The sequence below is a fragment of the Macrobrachium nipponense genome, chromosome 26 (assembly GCF_015104395.2).
Source record: "Macrobrachium nipponense isolate FS-2020 chromosome 26, ASM1510439v2, whole genome shotgun sequence".
NCBI lineage: Eukaryota > Metazoa > Arthropoda > Malacostraca > Decapoda > Palaemonidae > Macrobrachium > Macrobrachium nipponense.
Window position 1 is genome coordinate 17,077,392 of NC_087215.1, and position 19,741 is coordinate 17,097,132.

At 40.1% G+C, this 19,741-nt stretch overlaps 1 protein-coding gene across 5 annotated transcripts in view; it reads left to right on the plus strand.

The window, feature by feature from the left end:
* The window catches only part of LOC135199989 (protein gustavus-like), a 221,790-nt gene that overhangs the window by 141,013 nt on the left and 61,036 nt on the right, over positions 1-19,741 (plus strand). Inside the window, exon 1 of one of the 5 annotated variants that reach the window (XM_064228182.1) lies at positions 19,359-19,485. The exons of the other annotated variants lie outside the window; for them this stretch is intronic. The gene's annotated coding sequence lies outside the window, so the exon portion shown is untranslated. Of the gene's footprint in view, positions 1-19,358; positions 19,486-19,741 lie in introns of those variants that run through there. 5 annotated transcript variants of the gene reach the window in all.

Consider the following 19,741-nt stretch of genomic DNA (forward strand, 5'->3'; position numbering starts at 1 on the left):
ATGACCTCATAGATTCCAGTCTTATACTTTGGATGAAGCCAGCGTCGCTTGGTACTCGGAACTCCTTGGTTGGAATAGGTCGGCGAGCGAACAATATTCCCCGCGTCTTTGTTCAAGGTGATGAAACCTCTTTTTTTACAGGAACGCTTGATCAGCTTGAACTCTTGAACAGAGTTCCTTTGACATTTCGATCGAGGCGAAGTGGTCATAAATCGCGCTTTTCCCTTTATCTTTCAGTTGTTATTACCCGAGGGGTGGAGGGTTGGGAGATTTTATCGGAGCCAAATTTATAGAAACCGTTATACCGTCGAATCAAGGCTATGGCCGACGGTCGAGCACAGGACACATCTTTGTATTGTGCTTCGGCTCGTTCGTATGGCTGTCACAATTCGCGCAATTTAAAGGCGATCTCCCTGTCGCTCTTTAAGGCTACCTAACCTTTACTTGCTTAGTCCTTAAAGGATACATTCTGTTTTATGTGTTGAGCGCCATTGCAACATTTATTTCGGTTTGTAAACTTCTGTTTTACATTTTTGTTAGTATTAATGTTAGTAGTTCGATTCTCGGGCATTTATGGTGATGGAAGTTCACTCTCGACGTGGTTCGGAAGTCACGTAAAGCCGTTGGCTCCGTTGCTGAATAACCACCGGTTCCTTGCAACGTAAAAACACTATAAAAACAATAAAAACAAACATTTTGTTATATATTTGCACTATACTCGCCTTCAATTGCCCTGCATTTGAGTGTCGGTCATTTAAATGTGTTGCAAGTATCCGCAGTCGCTTTTTATTCCCAGTCATTCTAACACTGCCTCTCCACCTGACGTAGCATCGTAGATTAGAGATTAAATTGGCATGTCATCAAAATCTCTGTGTATTGAATCTTGTAGATCATCCACGGGGATCACGCTCCCCCCACGCTGCTGGTGATATCACGTTCGAAACTGCTCAAATATTAGCGCACCAGAGCTGCTTCATTGCGTAGTATATCCCAGCTTCAGCACGCTTGCAATGGGGGTCATTGCACACCTTCTTTGTTGCTCATTTAATTGACCTGTCGTTTGTGTGTTCAGGTATCCCCGAACCGTTCGTCATCATAGCAACGCCGCCACTCGTGAACTTTACAGCGAATGTGTACAGTAAGTTCAGACCAATTATTTCCGGCGTGGCCTTGGCAGTACTAGTTGCCCAAATGGGAAGGAGAACCAGAACACGAAGGGGGTTGGGTGTTGGGATGAAGGGCCAAGGTCTTAGGACAGAAGGGTGTGGCACGAGCGAGTCTTATTGACTTCCAGAAAACTGCCCCCGAGATCCTTTATTCGTATTGTAGCAGCTCTACGCAGTCTCCGTTGACTGGTGGTGGTGATTGCGTTTTCCTAGGGGGAGGGGGGGGGTTGTAATAGATGGAGTCCTGTACCCCCGTGATTCGTGCGCAAGACAGTATGGTTAGCATTTCGATGTTCGTTTAGTTTTCGTATTCTTCGTTTTTATTTCCCAACTGTGATTGAAGCACAAGTCTTGAAATGGGGACGGTTGGTTTTTTTTTTGTTTTTTTTTTTTTTTTTTTTTTTTTTTTTTTTTTTTTTTTTTTTTTTGTCGCCTAGTGCTGCTGTTGCAGCAGGTTCCACTGCATCTGAATTTAACTCTTAATTTGTTAATGATAAAGCTCACATGCATATTTTTGCTCGGCATAGTGGAGTAAAAGAAACATTATTTGTAATTTCCCAGAAATAAGATTATGCAGCTCGAGTTTTCTTTCCATTTCACATGTGGACTTCTAAATTATTGTATCAAATTCTCCATATTTTTGATAGCATCCTTTCCTTCAAGACGCACGTGTGTATGCTTCTGTAACTGAAAGAACAAGAAAAAAAAAAGCGATACGGTGCGCTAATTGACTTATACCTTCTTAGGTGACGACGGATCTGACTCTGACTCTCGGGCAGAAGAGTTGAAAAGGAATTCAGATTCTTGAGATCTTTCGTCATTATTTAAGAAGACATTCTTCTCGTCACCTTAAAGGGGAACAAGCTGTTTCGGTGGACGTTTTTATTGCTTACGACACATTATTGCGGGTACCGAATCTCTCTCTCTCTCTCTCTCTCCTCTCTCTCTCTCTCATCTCCCCTCTCTCTTCTCTCTCAATGGAAATAGAAATGAAATCCAAATGCAGACTGCATTTTTTAAAGTCTGTACATGTTTACGAATTGTTCAGAGTAAGCGCGTGTTAAAAATTTAAGTTGGAATATGTAGAACTGGTATTGATAGCCATCAGTTTTGGTTCCAGAAGCATAGATATGTCAAAGTCGTTCTGTTTACAAAATAGTTGAATTTTTTATCTTGTCGCGTTTCATTAATTATGATTGATGGCATTTGCACGTATATGGAGCACGTTGTGCGGACACATGGCATGGTGCCATTTCACAATAGTAACCATTGGTGTTGTCCTGCTTTTAACGTAAAGTCCCTCAACTCTGTTAAAAGCTTAAACTAAGGTTCTACAATGACAGTGACGAGCATATCCAAAAAGTTGTTAAGCTGTCATTGTGGTCAAGACACGAAAGGTTGAGAGATGGCTAAACTCTCTTGAATGTTCCCTAGGTCCTTCCTCGTTATTCTGTGGAGACTTCCTTGTCTACTACATTGATGCCTCAGGTAACTCTGGTGGCCAGTGGCCTCTCGGTTTTTCCTACCCTTCCACCCTGCTCATGTTCTCCTCGAATTTCTCTGGCTTCCTTTCCTGAGATTTTGGGCTACTTTGAAAGTCAAAGGACTCCGTTGAACACTCCTGATCTTAGTAATAGCTGTGTTGTTATTTTCAGTTTTTCTTCATCGGTTTGTTAAGGTTTATATTCGAAATCTTACTGCAGTTTTGGTTACATCATTGAGCATATTTGTCCCCTTAACAGTCTTAGACGTAACATGAGCAATTGATGGTAATGTCTGAATTGTCTAATTACGTTGCAATAAGCGTAACAAAGTCATTATTAAGTCTTGAATATGGTTTTTTCCTCGTGCTGTGAATCAGATTGCATCACTCACGTGCATGTTCATAAATGGACGAATGCCAAGCCCTGGTGAGCGTAATTAAAAAGAAAAACTCGTTATTTTTACATATCCACCATCAAGGGGAGATGGGATTGCCTCCTGCTACTCACCATACATATATGTATTTTTCTGTTTATGGTAGGGGGGAGAGAGTTTATGCCACGTGTATCAACGTTGCCTTGTCGTGGCCCGAAATAGGTCGTCCCACCCCACCCCCCAAAACAAACGTACAAACCGGTCCCGTGAAATCGTCTGTGTGTGTTTGTGTAAACAAGCATAGTTAAATATTGTTTGTTGTACAATGGTTGATTTATAGATTTCTTCATTATGTAATGAATAGTTTCATGTGTTGGCTCTCTCTCTCTCTCTCTCTCTCTCTGCCATATTTTTACTATGTACGAGAGGTGGCTGGGTGAAGGTCGTTGACTCCTACAACATTCATGGTCCCTCTTCTTCCCTTCCTACCCCCTCCCCCCATTGTAGAGCGAGGCAGCTCACACGTGTAGCAGCGGCGGCAGATGCTGGCGACTGTAGTGTGGGCCCAGCTGCCCGTCTTTGTCTTGGTAATGTGCGTGTGTGTGTGTGTGTGAGTGTGTAAGGAAAAAGAAACGTTGAACATGCGGGGGAGGGGGAAAGGGGGGATAGTAGGGAAGGGGAGGGGATATGTTTTACCAAGGGTGGTGTCACCAGTGCATTAGACAAAGGAAAATCCTAAAATCCCCCATTCCGGGTACTTTCAGACCACCACCCGCATTATGAGTACAGTTTGAAGCAGATGTAGGAGGCTTTTCAAGTAACCCCCCCCCACCCCCTTCATTCTGTCTCCCCCCCCTTTTTTTTTTTTTTTTTTTTAAGGGTAGGGTAGGGGTTTCCTTCTGCTCGCTTCTATAAGTGTTGGGTATTTGATTTATTGTTTTTTTATTTATATTTTATTTATTTATTATTTTTTTTGCCGTCATATGCCTTACATTTTTTAAGGGTAGAACAATATCATTGGATTTGATCGTTCAAGATTTACTGCGCCCAAAACGAGTCGATTTTATTTTATTTTAATTATATCACATGGTCCTACTAATGTCGCTTCGTGTTATCAGCTATAAAAATTTATTTATAGTATTGTCCAACTAATTATGCGACGCCCGAAAAAAATGTTGAGGCCTTCATGCCAAATTATCAGTAAAAGAATTTTTGACATTTATTTTATTTAGGTATAATATGAGATGTCCTGCTTCCGTGTTCCCTGGCCTCGATAGCATTCGATTTGTCAAGGGGCGGTTCTGGGTCCTCACCTAGCAATGGACATCCGTTTGAATATATGTCCGTATTTAATTATCAGGGGATTGGTTAGCTATCATAATAATCACGATTTAGAATTTTGATGTATTAGATTTACCTCCCATTTTTATGGTTGTATATTATACTCTGCGGCTCACACCAGTTGTCCAACGCACCAGGTACCTCATTAATGGGGGTTGGATTCAGCAGGGGACACTTGGGTTTTATTCATTTATCTGTTTATATTTTTTACTCGCCCATCTGTCCGCTCCTCGTCCGTATCGCGATTCGAACACCGGTCCTGCAGTTGCGAGATCTTTTGATGGTGTGACCCTAATACGGGAAAATGGATTCGCTCCCAGCCTGGTTTGTGTGTTCCGGATCATTGTTTTTTTTTGGGTGGGGACGTTTTTTTATTTTTTTATAAGTGAGATTTTCATAGTTTACCTCGTATTGTTTTATAGGTTTGCTAGAATTTTATAAATTTAGAATGCATATTCAGATATTTTAGTATTTTTTTTAGATATTGTCTTCAAAAAATTTAATTTGTTTTTCTTTTATTATATGAGTCTTCCAAAAAAGAATTTTTTTTAATTTGGTCACAGTTTGCCCAGAAGGTACTTCATTGTGTTTTTTGGTATGAGTGCAGTGTGTAAGTTGCAATCGTTTGTTTTGCTTATTATAATCTCGTAAGGTTGGATATCAAGATTAAATCATGTGAATATTGCGTCTCTCTCTCTCTCTCTCTCTCTCTCTCTCTCTCTCTCTCTCTCTCTCTCTCTCTCTCTGACGCAGGTGCTAAAAAGTGTTTCCCAAGTTCACCTGCCCTCAGCTGAAGCCATCCATGTCACAGGTGCCAATCTTTGAACAAATCGAAGGTCGGGATATTTATTCACTTTTTAAAATCGGAGATTCTGATCTTGGTTATTTGTAAAGCGGTTAGTAGGTTCATGCATATTCATTTATTTATTTTTAATACTGCCTATCATTTCGTGAATTGAAAGATTGTGAAACATTTTAATTGTCCATCTACAGTGTACATTTTAGAATATCTTTTATGACAAATTAGAAAGTTTTCCTCAGTCAAAGTACTACCAAACCTCTTTGCTGGGGCTTATGTTGTTACATAACCGCGTTATTTCTTACGGTTGATTCTGTATGTGTATGTAAGTAGGTATCGAGAGCTCAAACCATCTTTGCTTACGTGAGAATTCCGTATTTTTCGATTAACGATCTTGTTTAATCTTGGTCACTGGTAATCAGGATTATTGAAGGTTGTTAAGCGCGCGCGAGCACGCACGCACACACACACACACACACACACACACACACCACACACCACACACACACTACACACACACATATATATATATATATATATATAGATATATATATATATAGTATGTGTGTTGTATGTTGTACACACACACACACTATATATATATATATATATATATATATATATATATATATATATATATATATATATATATATTATGTTATGTGTGTAATATGAATAACGTATGCAGTACGAGTCTGAAGGCATTGTGGATGCTTGTGTATTCTGTTAATGGTATAAGGAACACCGCGTGATATTGCTGTTCTCTTTAATAATAAATTTTTCTTTTCTTCTGTTTCAGGTGAGTGGTTTTGCATAAAGGAGAAAGCTTGTTATGGGTGAGTCGGACATCAAGGGTGCTCAAGGCCCTGTTTGCTTTTGTGCTGCTCTGTTTCAAGGGAAACAGAAACTAAAAAATTCTCTCTCTCTCTCTCTCTCTCTCTCTCTCTCTCTCTCTCTCTCTCTCTCTCTCTCTCTCTCTCTCTTCCACATTTAAGTGGACGATGATCTGTGTTCATCTAACCAGTTTTCTCTGTCAAATGACTGGTTTTGCTATTGCCATAATAATGTCATATGACAAATGACTGGTTTAGCCACTGCCACAGCAATGTCAAATGACTGGTTTAGCCACTGCCACAGCAATGTCAAATGACTGGTTTAGCCACTGCCACAGCAATGTCAAATGACTGGTTTTGCCACTGCCACAGCAATGTCAAATGACTGGTTTTGCCACTGCCACAGTAATGTCAAATGACTGGTTTTGCCACTGTCATAGCAATGTCAAATGACTGGTTTTGCCACTGTCATAGCAATGTCAAATGACTGGTTTTGCCACTGTCAGCAATGTCAAATGACTGGTTTTGCCACTGTCATAGCAATGTCAAATGACTGGTTTTGCCACTGTCATAGCAATGTCAAATGACTGGTTTTGCCACTGTCAGCAATGTCAAATGACTGGTTTTGCCACTGTCAGCAATGTCAAATGACTGGTTTTGCCACTGCCACAGCAATGTCAAAGGACTGGCTCTGCCACTGCTTAGTAATGTGGACTGTCTTTCTGGTAACATTTTGGGTAACTGGAATCACTGTCATGTTTTTTGTATCCTATTTATTTCACTGCGAGAAACCCTGCAGAAATTATGTACTAAGTTTATGGATTTTTAGTATCAAAGTGGTTTTCTCAATATATCTGATAATTCAAAGCAACATTTGGTTTGTTTGATGATGTCTGGATCTTCTTTCGCCTTACCCCATCAGACAAAAGACCAGAGTCCCTGGTACGACAATTATTCTGTGAGTGATTCGTTATGAAAACCAGTGTTTGTGATTTCTGTGGCATCTGGTAAATTAATAGACTAGCAGAATCCTAATCATAGATGGGCAGTGCTTTTGGAAGACTTCGACTTTCAGAGCATAGAGCTTCTTCCTGAAGCACAGCTGTTTTCGGACTGAGTTATAATTTCATAATTGTTGTGTGTTACTCCCGTCAGCATCCCTGAAGATCCGGAAGACAGAATTCTCATTGAATTTCTGGGCTCCTTGGGGCAGCACAAGCAAGACCACAGGGTCCACTGACTCGAAATTTAAACTTCCAAAGAATATGGCGCTCATGAGGAAGTAAGAGAAGGTCAAGGGAAACAGAAAGAAGTGATCCCACTTGTTAAAAAGAATAAATGAGATAAAGATATACTAAAATCCAAGGAGAGTAGTAATAGCATGAGGGGTTAGTAATGCTGGATCAGTATTATTGCTTTTCTGTTTGTTTTGGCCGAATTTGCAATTTCATTGCGACGTACAAAACGTGTCAACTTGAAAGGGAGTCCTCCAGGTATAGAGAGCTGTGTGTGTGTGTGTGTGTGTGTGTGTGTATGTGTGCAACAGGGGAATGTGTCAGCTCTCAAACAAAGCCAGCCTTACATCCTTTCATGCTTGTTTGGACCTGGAGGGCAGACCGAATGGAGACACGTCGCAAATTGCCAGAATAAATCTTCGGGAACCCCCTGGGGCTTAAAGGATGATGGTCGTATTACCGTATTTGTGTCTCTCTGGCGTGGGATAGCTCAGGGAACGAAGAAAAAAAGAAAAAAAAGAGGGAATGGACAGTTGGGCGAGAGGAAGGATTGTGTTGGATTTCTCAAGTGAGATAGCTGATGGAGACAGAAAAAAGGGGAAGTAACTTATTGTGCCTGTGGTCTTCTTGAGTTGTGGATAAATTTTATAAGAATTGTGGTGGTGATGATGATAGAGACTGCTATTCCTAAGATATTCAGGTTATGGGCTGTAAAATATCTGCAGTGGAGACCAATTTGCAGGCGGTTCTGCAACACTTGCAAAGTGAATCGCTCTGTTGCAATAACTTTCTAAGGTTTGTTGCTATTCGTGGAGGCTTTCCTCGGTCTTTATTTCCTTGCAAAACCCAAGCACGAGTTCAACTGGCCTAGGACCGGCATGAACCTGTAAATTTACGGGGGAAGTACGTGCCGTTCCAGAATTGAATCAGTAATGACGTACACCAATAAGGTGGTAGCCGAGAGAGCAACGAGTTTTAAGAGTAACGTTGTTGTTTCTGTCTCCTAAATTTAGGAGCACGAACCTCCATCTTAAGTGGCCAGAAGATTGTTTTAGTTTGATCATTCAGTGAAAAGGAGAAACTTTGTCCTGGACGGTGTGATTTCGTGGCACCTCAACAGACGAATATTTTCAAGCCACTGTAGAACAAATGCTATGAAATTGTATGTTGTCAGATATCAGAATCTGAGCTTGTAACAGGAAGAGGTATTAAATTGAATTTTGTACCTATAACTCGAGAATTACGTACTTAGGAGTAAACTGAATAAAGGTGCAAAACTAGTAAATCAGACGGTGACTACTACCATGTATTTCTCAAATGTTCCCGTAAATGAATATTAGAAATATTAAGATTGCATCATTTTTGTTTCCATGCAACTAGCCCTTAGCAAGCATGGGAAGTTGCTTCTTGGCCATCTTGTATTAAGGCAAAATGTTGTCAAGTGCAATGAAAATTTAAAACAGTCTGAGAGTTAGAGAAGGTAGATATGAAAAGATACTAGGCAAGTTTACGACGCAACCATTTATTCCTCAGTGCTAACAAAGTTACATTAAACGTGTTTGTGACTATGAACGTTCATTCCCAATCATGAGAGAAGTGTTTCAGAATGATGCCCACCGAGGCTACATAAAGTTTCGCAAAATTAGGTAAATCAGAGCACGATGAACAGTCCGGTTGTAGCCGGTGCGAAGTGAACGCTTGGTAATGATCGAACGTCACAAGAGGCTGGCGCTCTCTCTCTCTCTCTCTCTCTCTCTCTCTCTCTCTCTCTCTCTCTCTCTCTCTCTCACACACACACACACATCTATATATGTATATATATAATGTTGCTGGAATTTCACGTTCATACCAAAGATGTTAGGTTTATTAACTTAGATTGTCAAGGTTTGTTATCCAAAATGTGTAAACATTTAGTATATGAAACCAAAATGGAAGCCTGTTATTTATCAGAGTATATCTCCATGGCGTAGATTATCAGTGTTTGAAACTGTGAAACAGGAGATTGCGTCACAGGAGTTTCGGCATCAGTGGCTTGCTTGTGTCTTCAGTGAACTCATTCGGTGCAATTTGTAATGTTTGAGTGGAAATGTGGTATTGATTTATTATTTACATTTTCATTTTTTCCCTAAGTGCCGTAATTTCGTCTAAAAACGTTATAATATTTAATTTTTTCCCCACCGAAGTTTTATATACTGTTATCGAAGTCACGGGAAAACATCTGGACCTTTTTTTTTTTTTAAGTTAGTGATGTATTTGGGAGGAAACAGTTCCTAGGTAGTTACTTGGCTAGTCGAATATTAATAAATTTATTTTTGCATAATGTTTTGCGTCCTGACCTCCCAGTATTCAAGAAATTAATTGGATTGGGAATTTATAACCGTAGTTGGTAATTCTAGAGTTTGTAAAATTCACTGTATCGTATTAGAAAATTCACTGTATCCTGTTGGAAAATTCACTACAGTCATTGTATCTAATTCGAAAATTCACTGTATCCTAGTGGAAAATTCACTGTACCAGTAATCGACAGTCATTGTATCTTATTCGAAAATTCACTGTATCAGTAATCGACAATCACCATATCAGTATTCGAACATTCACTTTCATTGGAAAGATCACCGTATCATATTCGCCACTGAACTTACAAAGCTGTACTTTCATAATTAATTTTTTGCTTTCACGAGCTTTGAGGTTGGAAAGTGTACTAGTTCCCCCATTAACCGACAATCAAGTTTCCATAATGTAATTATCGTGTTGGTTGCAGTATTGAACGCTGTTAAATACTTTTTTCAGTAAACGGTTCTCGGGTCACGAACTAAGAAGATGAAAAGAAAAAAAATATGCCACGAGAAGTTCACTTGGAATGAATGTTTCGTGAAAAGTCATATCCGTTTATGTAGAAAGTGCCCTTTCATGTTATCTTGTAATTACAGTGCTCCGTCAATTGTGTGATTAGGTTTTCTGTTTGGTCTACAGTACATTATTCCTTTTGTTAGATTTTTTATGTGGTATGCAAAAGAGAGAGAGAGAGAGAGAGAGAGAGAGAGAGAGAGAGAGAGAGAGAGAGAGAGAGAGAGAGAGAGAGGTTCCGTTTTAAAAGGAGTAGTCTCGATTTCCCAATACACAAAATTCTCCTGCCATTCTTTTTTTAACACTGACAGATAGGCATTTAACTGGTGGCATTAATATAAATTGATTTTAGATAGCCTTTTTTTAACTGTGTTTTTCGTTGATTCAGTGCTGAACCATTTGCTCTCTGTTCGCGCCATTGTAGCATAAGGAATTTTGCATGACAAAAAAATTGAAAGAGTAACGAAGATTGATTGGGCGAATTGTTCAGTCGAATTTTCCAGTCCATATTTGTCGTGGTTTCTTTTTTTTCCACAAGTAAATTTCTTGCCGTTACAATCACTTGGCTGTAATTTTTTAATCACATGAATAAATTTGCTAAAGTCACAGTAGTATGGTTGTCATACCTTGGAAGGTTAGCTGTACATTCCCTGGTTTTAAACCTTTTATAACTTTATAGCAGCTAAAATCAGGCATTATCATCATGAAAGCCCCTTTTGCTGTACCTCCATTCATATTCTATCTCTTCCATCCTACTTTCCACCCACCTAACAATTGAAGCATATTGCAGCTGCGAGGTTTACCCCCTGTTACACCTTTCTAAATGACCTCATAGATCCCAACACTTGACTTTTTGGCCTAGAATCAATATTTTATTCTACTATCATAAAAGGAAGTACGATTTCTTAGATGTGATCGTCGGTGCCATATACCAAGGCGGTCTCCCCGAAATCCGGATATGGCTGCCTTGGCTGGGGTGTGGTTTTGCCTGAATGGTGAAGTCTTGTTGTCCTGAAAACTGATGTGATTGCCCTGAAACTTTGCAAAGAGGATTATGTGCATCGTTAACTCGTTGGAATAGATCGGGCCCCGTCCCCTGTACTCTTCAATTTGGAAACCATCGAACCTTTCCCATTTACACCCAGTTTCGTTTCTCTCTCTCTCTCTCTCTCTCTCTCTCTCTCTCTCTCTCTCCTCTCTCCTCTCTCTCTCTCTCTCTCTCACACACACATTGAGGGACCCGCTTCGAAATTTTCCTGAAAGATATTTCTCTCTCTCGCTCTCAATCAAAACTACGGTTCTTCGCCTCTCCCTTCCTCCCTTCTCTCTTCTTCATCTCACAACACATTGATGGGACCCAGCTTCGAATTTCCTGAATATATCTCTCTCTCTCTCTCACACAAACTAAGGGACCCATCTACGATCCTGAAACCACTATCTCTCTCCTTCTCTTTATCTCTCTCTCTCTCTCTCTCTCTCTCTCTCTCACACACACACACACACACACACACACAAATTGAGGGACCCAGTTTCGAATCCTGAGGCGACCAAGGAGAGAGTAATGTGCTTATTCCCTTAAATACTTCATGCCTTAGTTGCCCTAATCAAGGAATTATATACCCCTGTTAGTTGACTGTTGTGGGTGGCAGCTTTGTGGCCCACAGATGGGAAGAGAATTGGGTGGGTAGGTAATCTCTCTGGAATTTCATTTAGAAGTATCTTTAAATGAGATATGAACTGCATTTCGGTATTTTGTGTAGGAGTGAAATATCTCTTTCTAATCAAACTCCGTGTTACCTCTCTCTCTCTCTCTCTCTCTCCTCTCTCTCTCTCTCTCTCTCTCTCTCTCTCTCGTTAATTAACTAGTTTTTATCGTAATTAGCCACGCTGATTTCAAGTAAAAAGGTAATATTTCTGTATAAATACATTTTTACATGCGCGAATGAAGTAGTTTTCTTCTTGGAATTTTGCCTCTCCGGGAATGGCTAATGAACACGAGCTTTTCATCGCAATATCGTCTTTGATTTATAAGGAGAAATTAAAAATAGGTTTCGAATTAGGAATGTTTTCACCTTTACTATGCTCTGCTGGGGAGGGGAAGGGGGGGGGGGGTTTTTTGTGGAGGCTGTTCCAGAAGGGACAAGGTAGCTTGGGGGAATTGCCAGTGTGTGTTTGTGTGTGTGTGTGCGTGCAATTGTGGTGCCCTGACGTCCTTCACACAAGCGGTTGACGACTTAAAGTGGAACTATCCAGGAGGCCACTCTTAAATCCCCCCCTCTGCCCCCCCCCCCCCCCCCCCTCCAATCTCCCCACCCCCGTTGCAGCATTGCCACAGGCCACCGCCAATAGTGTTTCCCATAAGAGGAGGAAAGCTGGCCAACTAAAATGCTCTCGATTTAGGTTTTTTCCCCACCCCCTTTTTATTCATATAGTATATTGTGTTTTGAAAACATTATGAATTGCTTATATTGTAATTTAAACAATTCTTTGGTCTGTTAATTTATTCTTATTTGTATTTTTATGGTTTGGTATTTTTTTCTCGTTCATGACTAGTTTGATTTTCTCCATTTAAAAAAAAAAATTCTGTCGTGGTAATATTCTTATTTATTTATTTATTTATTTATTTATTTTTAGTTATTTGTGGACGTGGGTTGTGAACTGAAGTCCAGTTTTTATCACTCAAGGATTTGTCAGTAACGTAAGTTAAAGGAACGATGTCGTCATTATTATTATTATTATTATTATTTTATTATTATTATTATTATTATTATTATTATTATTATTATTGTTGTTGTTGTTGTTGTTGTTGTTGTTGTTGTTGTTGTTATCAACCAGTGAAGTTTAGCAATCAAGGAATTCCTTCAAGAAGATAAAGCGATTTAATTTATCTGATCATGAACATTGCAGGCCACCAGTTATCATTTAACAAGCTTAAAACCGAAATTCTCGAATTGCATAAGAAATTTTTTAAAATTACTGTTCGTGTGTGTCAGGTTTTTTTTAACATTAATATTTTTTTTTTTTTTTTTTTTTTTTTTTTTTTTTTTTCTGAACTTGACCCTTTATTAATAGATAGATAACCCATTGTTCGGTCAGAGAGAACAAATGCTTTAACAATCGAGAAAATAACTTGTGGTCTCTTCAGCAAGTTGAAGGATAAAAACAGAAAGTGAGTCATACTTTTGGTCAAGATGCTCAGCCTTGAATGAACTGCCAGACATTCTAATAAAAATTAATAAAGTGCGGTGCGTCGATTCAGGTGCTCCGTGTGTGTGACATCGAAGTGCATGGCGTCAAGTAGAATCTCACAGTATTTGTTAATGTGTAAATCCCAAGTTCAGATTGCCTCTATAAATCCCAAAATGAATAATTGCCCCAGGGAAGGTTGCAGTTTCAAATTACAGTTATGGAAGTAGGAAGTAATATTTTAAGTGAAGTTGTGGAGTAAATTTTCGCTTATTTGATATAAATATTTGTCATTGATGATGTGTAGGTAAGTGACACCACAACTCCATTCGTCACTAATGCAAGTTAAAAAAAAAAGGGGGGGGGGGTGGTGGGAAGGCGCAGAACATTGCAGAGATAACATTCTCTCTCTCTCTCTCTCTCTCTCTCTCTCTCTCTCTCTCTCTCTCTCTCTGACAACGGCGACTACGTTCTTTCCACGGAGATTGCCGAAGTCTCTTTCCGAACAATAGGAATTCATTATGCCATTGAATGCGTTAATGAACAACAATGTTTAGCCGCTGCTTTTGTCCGACCGTGCGAGTTTAATGGTTGCGTATATTTTTAATTGACTGTTCGGAGAGCTTTGTTACTCATTTTTTTCTTCTTTCTTTTTTTCTGATGCTTTCATTGTGCTGATTTTGGAAGCACTGTAGTAGTGGTCGTCGATGTTTAGTTAACCTTCCTGAGAGAGAGAGAGAGAGAGAGAGAGAGAGAGAGGGGTTAGACTTTTTTTTAGGTTATGAAGATGAGTTTGAGCTTTGAGCCGTAATTATGAATATTATGATTGTGTCTTGCCTTGCAAAAATCATCGTCGTCATCATTGAACCACTTATAGTATATTTCATTTTTTTTCTGTTTTCACGCTCTTTTCTAAACTAACCATTGTTATTGTAATTTTTTTAAAGTGATTTTGAGACTACACGTTGTGTCCTTAGTTATTCACTATCACCTTGCCTTGTTTCGTTCATAATAACGTTAAAGAAAAAAAAATTGTGTCTAAAATATAAAAGGGTCAGAGTTCCCATTCTCAAACAATTTCAGACCAATTCCACCTTTTAAACCTTCGTATATTTAACATGGAAAATCTCGTTAGATTAAGCCTGGGATATGCCAGGTCGGGGTCTCTCTCTTAAAGCAGCGGTAAGATAGAAACGTTTTCTGGCCTTCGTTTGTTGTAAAATGTTTTTGTTGTAAGCTTTCTTCTTTTCATGTTTGCTCTGAAGACTGGACTCCTTTGAGTTTGTGATTTTAGAATGCTCGTCAATTAAAACTATGAGCTGAAATATATCTATATATTTGCAGTCTGGTACAGTTTCCACAGCATTCCATCTTTGCGGCCCTCTCTCTCTCTCTCTCTCTCTCTCTCTCTCTCTCTCTCTCTCTCTCTCTCTCTCTCTCTCTCTCTCTCTCTCTCTTTTATTTTTTTATTTTTTATTTATTTTTTATTTTTTTTGCCAGTTCCGTCGACCTATGCATGGAAATATTATCCGTCATAGCTCGATTGTAGGCATTGTAAAAGTGCTGTTTGTTTGTTTCTTCATTCTGAATAAGCTTTTGTATTCTGTTAAGATTGAGGCGGTTCTATTTCCTACCGTCGTGAAGCTTAGGACATTTGATTTAAAGATAAATTAGTAGTAGTAGTAGTAGTAGTCATGTTGGTGTGGGATTCTTCCTGCTACTTTGGGTGCTTCGTCGTTGGTGGGGGTTTTCACGGATGGATGATGGCTGTATAGAATGTCTCTTTTTATAGAACTCTGCGTTGTCGAGTTACTTTCTCTCTCTCTCTCTCTCTCTCTCTCTCTCTCTCTCTCTCTCTCTCTCTCTCTCTCTCTCTCTCTCTCTTGGTATATGAGGATTTATTTGGAGAGAGGGAGAGAGAGAGAGATTTCCGTCCCTCAACATGAAAGGAAGATTTTTTTGTTTATGCTTACATCACCCGAGTTTTTATTTTTTTCTATTTTTTATAGATTCCACTAAAAAGAATGTATGTCGTAGTTTTCTTTGTGGTGCAGGTTATCAAGTCTCACAACAACATTTATTTTCTTTGTACTTTGTCATTACCTTGTTCTGTTTGTTTCGCTTTGTTCAAAATGTATTTGGTTACATCGAAATTCGGTTTCTCTGACTTGATATCGATTTCATCTCTTACTTTTGCTATTGTTTTTTCTCTTCTTTCCGTTGCATGGTATCCAAGCGAAGTCGAATGTCCTGGGTTTGCTCTGGCATAGTTGGTACAATTTAGCCATATGAAATGCGCTTGCGAGCTTAATCAATGATTTTAATCATTACAGTATTTAGATTTTGAAATAGCGTATTGCGATCTACTTTTCCCCAACATGTGGACGTGTATCCTATGCAGATTCGATAGCTACCTCGTATAAAAAAGCGCCCGTGAATGTATTTAATTAATTTGCGTACGCTTCAGTCTTCCCATCACCTTATTTCCGCGTTGATCTCAAACTTTAAAAAAAAAAAAAAAAAAAAAAAAAAAACTAAAAAAACAAAAAAAAAAAAAAAGGCCTATCGTTTCCTAGCTGCAACCCCTTTCATTCCTTTCACTGTACCTCCGTTCATATTCTCCTAATTCCGTCTGACTTTTCCACCCTCTCCTAGGTTTTCCTCCAGTGACACCTTTCAAACCTTTCACAGCCAATACGCGCCTCAGCGCTGCAATGACCTCATAGATCCCAGCGTTTGGCCTCTGGCCTAAATCCTTTATTCTTATTGACCGCACAGCGACAAGCAACGGCAAACGGGAAAAGGCCATTTGGACACTACCAGACAGAGGAGGCAACAGACAGACCCGGATGATCTTGGCACTAGCCCCCCAAAACTCCATTGAGGGATCACGTTCAGGTCGTCCCGTAACCATATAGACTCGTCAGGCTGTCTGTGCGACCCTTTCAGAGGAACCTTTGAGGTTTTCATTCTTGTATTTAATGGCTTGGGAACAGTCTCATCGCTCTTAAGATTGTTTCATTGTGTATAGTTTTTATTTATTTTTTATTTATTTCATTTATTTTCTTTTTAGTGCAGTTGAGATATGGAGTAAAGTATGCAGCTATGTATTTATATTCTTAAGAATCTGTAGGGAAGTATATGGATAGTAATAAGTAATTGAACGATTGGAAAAGCTAAAAAAAAAAAAAAAATCATGTAATTATTTGACGGACAGCGGCAGCAGCAATCTTAAAATACTTTTTACTAACCTGAGGGAGGTGTCTTGTTTTGTAAATAATAATCGCGCTTTTGCCAAAAGAATAATTTCACTTTGACGTTTATGACATTTTCTGCCATTTTATTGCTATTATTATTATTATTATTATTATATTATTATTATTATTATTATTATTATTATTATTATTATTATTATTATTATTATTATTATTATTATTATTCTCGTGCAGCGTTCATAAGAACAAGCCAAAAAGGTCCAAAGCTAGGTAATCTTCCTTGAAACAGAATATTCCTATTATAAAAAAAAGACTACAGTAGGATTGTGTCTAGCTAAATAGATGCAAGAAATTAATGTATGCAAGGTTCAATCTTTATTTAAGAACCGGCCGGTATACCAAAGTTTATCTTGAAGAGGTCGAAGCCATGTGGCGTGACCGACTCTATTACATTTTTTTTTTCTACAATCAAGGGAAAGAATGGTCCGCCCATAGTCTCTCTCTCTCTCTCTCTCTCTCTCTCGTCTCTCTCATCTCTCTCTCTCTCTCTCTCTCTCTCTCCCTGAAGCTACAGAGCTGATTTTCTCCTCGTTCTTGGTAATCATTGAGAGTGTGACATTAAACGGTGTCATATTTTGGTTTGATGCATTTAATTGTGGGAAAACGCATTAATGAAAAATTATACGACTGATATGCCAAGACATTATATTTTCAATGTGCCAAATTATAGTTACAAACGCTTCTTATTAGTTATCTTGATTTTTACATACCACGCGCATAAAGCTCACATCCATTTCCGCCTATGTGTATATTATTGGAATAAAAACTTGAAATGTAATGGGCGCACTTTATAAAATACTTGATTCAGCCTCTGATGCTGTGTAGGCCCGCCCAGATGCCGTGCTTATTGTCTCCGTGTTGTGAAACCTTCGATTTTCATGTTCTGTCACGTAGGTTAAAAAAAAAAATCTTTTGTACCTTCGCCGCCTAGCAGTGCTATTCTTTTCCGTTTTCTTTGTACTGCACATACGTCCAGTAGCCCAGTATTTTTGTAGAGGCAGGTCTATGGCTTCTTTCAGGGCGAAGCACCCAGGCAGTTTGTTTGTTGGTTTTGTTTTCATGCATTGCTGACCAATCAGTAGAGCTGAGTCCTCACTCCAATGGCTGTACGTATGTTAATTATGTCCATTTACTGAAAGCGTGAAGTATACCGGTCGATTGAAATGCCATTGACACGCACAAAAAATGCGAGGTTTTCGTCCTGTTACATCTTTAAAACCTTTTTACATATATTTATTTCAGCTCATTTTGATCTCTCGTAGATCCCAGCGCTTCGCCTTTGGCCTCAATTTTATATTCCATTCAAAATGAGTCGCCTCCGATCTCCAGCCGAGTTTATAAATGCCAGGAATTCTTCCTATTTCCTCAGGACACGGACCACCATCGAGAGAGAGAGAGAGAGAGCAAAGCTTCCATTATGCGTATGCACGGTTTTAGGAGGCAATTCGGGTCTGTGGGTGGCGTGCGGGCGTGAATTTGTGGGGAGATTAAGGACGACGGCCGTAACGTGTCTCCTTGGTTGTGGGTTAGTCGATGTCGCGCACGGTTTTGTTCATGTCGGTCAAGGTGATGCTGTCGACGTTAGTGCTCTCTCTCTCTCTCTCTCTCTCTCTCAAACTTCCTTGTGACCTGCCCTCCCAGTGAAGAGGAAATGTCATCTTGTGTTCGCTCATTGTTACGTGGTCGCTTTTTGAGTTTCCTCTTTACTGAGAATGTTTATAGTAGAGCAGATTCTCCCGAGTAGCCAAGCGGAAATGGATCGAGAAGACAGACACCCGGTCCAGGAAATGCGTAGGGAAGGCGATGCAGATCAGCGAGTGATGATGACGCTGGAGCTTCCTAGGAAGGGAATCGTGATTTGCCGGTTCATTTGGTACTTCAGCCTTGACTTGCCCTTTTTTTTATTTTATGCTCAAAGGCAGGAGACTACCTGGTTGCTGTAAATGTTTGTCATGAGTGTTTGTTGGAGAACGATTGAAAAACGTACAAGGAAATACTTACCACAGAAACAACAAAGGTCGTCGTAGTGACTCCTGGGTATGTATGCACCAAATGAATGGAAGCCGGATATAGCGAAAGTTATGTAGAGATACGAGAAGAGAGAGAGAGAGAGAGAGAGAGAGAGAGAGAGAGAGAGAGAGAGAGAGCGTCTAGACGTGGGAGAGAGGGAGTTGTAAAGGGTGGAAGCCCCTGAGTAGAGGAGGGGGAGGAGGTGTCGGGGGAGGGGAGTAAGAAGGATGAGTTCTTCTCGGGGAGGAAAGCGAGGGGAGACTGGAGGGCCAAGAAGGGGAGAAGTGACTCAGACGCCTGAGGGGAAATCCTCAGGTTTACGTCTCTCTTCCCAAAATGCTTCGTTTCTTCGGGAGGGGAGGAGGAGGAGGAGGAGAAAGAAGAAGGGCTTCTCAAGTTGTCAGTGCAGAATGGTGGTGGTCGTCGTGGTGCATTCGCTTAACGAAGTATTTGTGAAGCGCAGCTTCATTGTGTCTTGAAATCTAATTATTTCTCGCCCCATCAAGGATTTAAGTTGCCTTTTTTCGAGGTGGACACTGAAGTGCACCAAACTGGGGAGAGCACACACACACACACACACACACACACACACACACACACAGTCATCCGTGTATTGCACCCTACCGTATTTTCATTGACTTGCACTTCAAATTTTAACATTTTTTCCCCTTGCGGCGACATGGCCATGGTACATCGATGAACGAAACGGCAGAGAAAAGTCAAGGGTTGGCCGAGGGAGGCCGCTTTGGTGGTGGTGGTGGGTGGTGTTTGGTTGGCAGTGAGGCAGTCAAGTGACAGAGGTCCTAGCCTCCAAGTCCCTTAGTGGCGCACTCGCCCGTTCTTGCACACATAGACACTCCATACATATCGACGACCATACACTTCTGCGCGCACGAACGAAACTCCGTCAGTGTGTATGACGCGATGGGTTCCCACGTAAGGAAGCACGCAAGTCGTCGTCGAGTGCTAAGTGTTCGGTGGGGAGAGAGAGAGAGAGAGAGAGACTCTTGAGAAAGGAGTCGAACGAACAGTTGTAGTAAAAGGTCGCGGTTGTAGTGTATATGAGTGTTGGATCGCTCTGCCATGCCATTCACTGCTCTCTCTCTGCTCTTGGTCTCGGACTCTCTCGGTGCCTTAATAGTGCCGCTTTATCGGTGTTTGTGCGTGTGTGTCCGTATTCCAAGTGCCGTTT